Source organism: Pyxicephalus adspersus, chromosome 12 (assembly GCF_032062135.1).
Source record: "Pyxicephalus adspersus chromosome 12, UCB_Pads_2.0, whole genome shotgun sequence".
NCBI classification, from domain to species: Eukaryota; Metazoa; Chordata; class Amphibia; order Anura; family Pyxicephalidae; genus Pyxicephalus; species Pyxicephalus adspersus.
Window position 1 is genome coordinate 1,096,563 of NC_092869.1, and position 2,485 is coordinate 1,099,047.

The 2,485-nt window shown below is 50.4% G+C and overlaps 1 protein-coding gene across 2 annotated transcripts in view; it reads left to right on the forward strand.

Moving 5' to 3' along the window:
• The window catches only part of SNX27 (sorting nexin 27), an 11,159-nt gene that overhangs the window by 1,327 nt on the left and 7,347 nt on the right, over positions 1–2,485 (forward strand). The window lies entirely within an intron of this gene.

Below are 2,485 nucleotides of genomic sequence, written 5' to 3' on the forward strand. Positions count from 1 at the left end.
GGGGGTATATGAGGGGACTAATGGGTTATTGGGGGTATATGAGGGGACTATGGGGGTATATGAGGGGACTGTGGGGGTATCGAGGTATATGAGGGGACTAATGGGTTTTTGGGGTATATGAGGGGACTGTGGGGGTATTGGGGTATATGACTGCCATATACTGGACTGACCGACACTGCGCCATAAGAGTGACTGAGTACCCGTATATACCCCATCTTATACCCCCTGACTGCCATGGTGGGGCAATGGTCCCCTGCAGGGGTAAGTGTCCATATACACCCCTCCTTCCTGTGTTGCTGGCCTTCCATACATTACATAGTTATGGCAACTTCCTGTGTTGCCATGGTAACCGTCAGCCTGGCAGGACCTCCCATTCATTGCAGACGTTCCGCATCCCAACCATTACTGCTCGTTCTGGAATGAATAAAACCCCCTCTTATGTCTGTGTGCCCCATTGGGGGGAATTTACCTTCATTTCCTGTTAGGAAGAAGAAACTGGAAGTGAAAGAAAGTTACTTCAAAATAAGAGAAATCTCCTATTGGTTGTCAGGAGAACAGGTGTCCCCATTGGAAGATTTCACAGCCCTTCCTGTTTTGGTAATCCAGGGTGGCATTTTGTCTAAGGAGCTTCCTGTAATACAGACCGGTCACTGCTGCTCCCCCTTCCCATGCAGGGTGACTGGTCTGGGCTCCGCCCCCTCCTGTAATACAGGGGGAGTTGTAGTTCTCTGGAGATGCTACACTTGGTAGAAAAAGGCTGATGATTAGCTTGCTGGGAGTTGTAGTTCTTTGCAGCTAGGTGATTTATATTGAGCAATTTGTAGAATGTCTCTGTGTGTCGCAGGGCTGGGCTTGCTGGGAGTTGTAGTTCCGAATGTTGGGTTCTTTGTATCTGCAGGTTGTACAATTGAAGGATGCTGGGAGTTGTAGTGTCATTGCAGGAAGTGGCCCCGGGTGCAGGGTCTCCGGCTTTGTGGTAATGAGCTGACACTGCCAACATGTCAGCCGTGACCGGAGAATAAAGAAGAACTCCGGGTGTTGTCATTGATACATTACCTGGGGCAGCCTCAATGTACAGCCCCCCGCCACTTTATTAGGTACACTTGTCCATCTTGTTACCCCCCAATATCTGACCAACCAATCACTGGGCAGCGATGCATGCAGACATTGAGGACTTGCTGAACCTGAGCATCAGAATGAGGAAGAATGGAGATTTCAGGGACTGTGGCCTGGTGGTTGGTGCCAGGGGCCTGAATATTTCACCCACAGCCATCTCTGGGGTTTACAGGGGGAAAATACCCAGTGAGGGGCAGATCTCTGGGTGAAAATGCATTGTTGGTGTCAGAGAAGAATGGCCTGGTTCTAGCTGAGGCAACAGGAACTCCGATACCCCCCGAGGTGTGCAGAGAGGATCTCTGAATGGACAACATGGGAGCAGATGGACTACAGCAGGCGGAGATCACACTGGGGCCACTCCTGTCAGCACCTGAGGGTACAATTCACACCGGGGCACCAAAGATTGGAGGAAAATTGCCCGGTCTGAGGAATCTCCATTCCTGCTGCAACATTCGGATTGTCGGGGTCAGAGCTTGGTGACAACATGAAAGCCTGGATCCGTCCTGCCTGCTATCCCTGGTCCCAGGCTGCTGCTGGTGTAATGATGGGGGGGGGGGTATTTTCCTGGCACACTTTGCCCCCCTTAGAACCCCCCTTATCATGGTATAAACCCTACAGGCCACCTTGGTGTTGTTGCTGACCATGTCCACCCCTTTATAGCCACCGTGTCCCCATCTTCTACTTCCTGCAGGATATCACTACGTGTCACAAAGCTCCAATCATCTCAGACTGGTCTCCTGGGGTCACCGGATCTCCATCCAATAAAAGACCATGGGGATGTCATCATGTCAATATGGAGCAAATGCCTGAGAAATATTTCCTGGTGCCAGGAACAATGACTGCAGCAAAAAGGGGTCTAACCCAGAACTAGCAATGTACATTAGAAGCTGCAACAAATCAGAGAGCCCACATCAATTCCTGATTTCTGAGCAGGAAGGGTTAGGGAAGGCAAAATATAACCCGATGACACCTCCGCCTCTCCATTATTAATTATCATTATACATCTTTATCCAGCCATAGTAATTCCTGTGTGGTGTCGGGGGTCATAGTGCTTGGTGTCAGTGATTGTGCAATCTCCGATCCTTTCTGAGCTCTCAGACATCCTGCTTGTGGTCTGATGCTCGGACACAGGAAGGAAGCATGTCACCAATAATGGCCGCTTCCTTCACCCGGCCTGCAGAAGAGTTCCTGTGTCACAAATGCTGCAGGAAGATGGTGTGACCAACGTCACCGAGCCCGTGTGCGATCACATGACTTCACAGCACGGGGAAAGGGAAGTGGTACTGTGCAGAGCCCATAAAAACAGAATAGGAACAGATACTCAGAATTACACCCGGGTACAGGACAAGAGAAGTGGTACTGTGCAGAG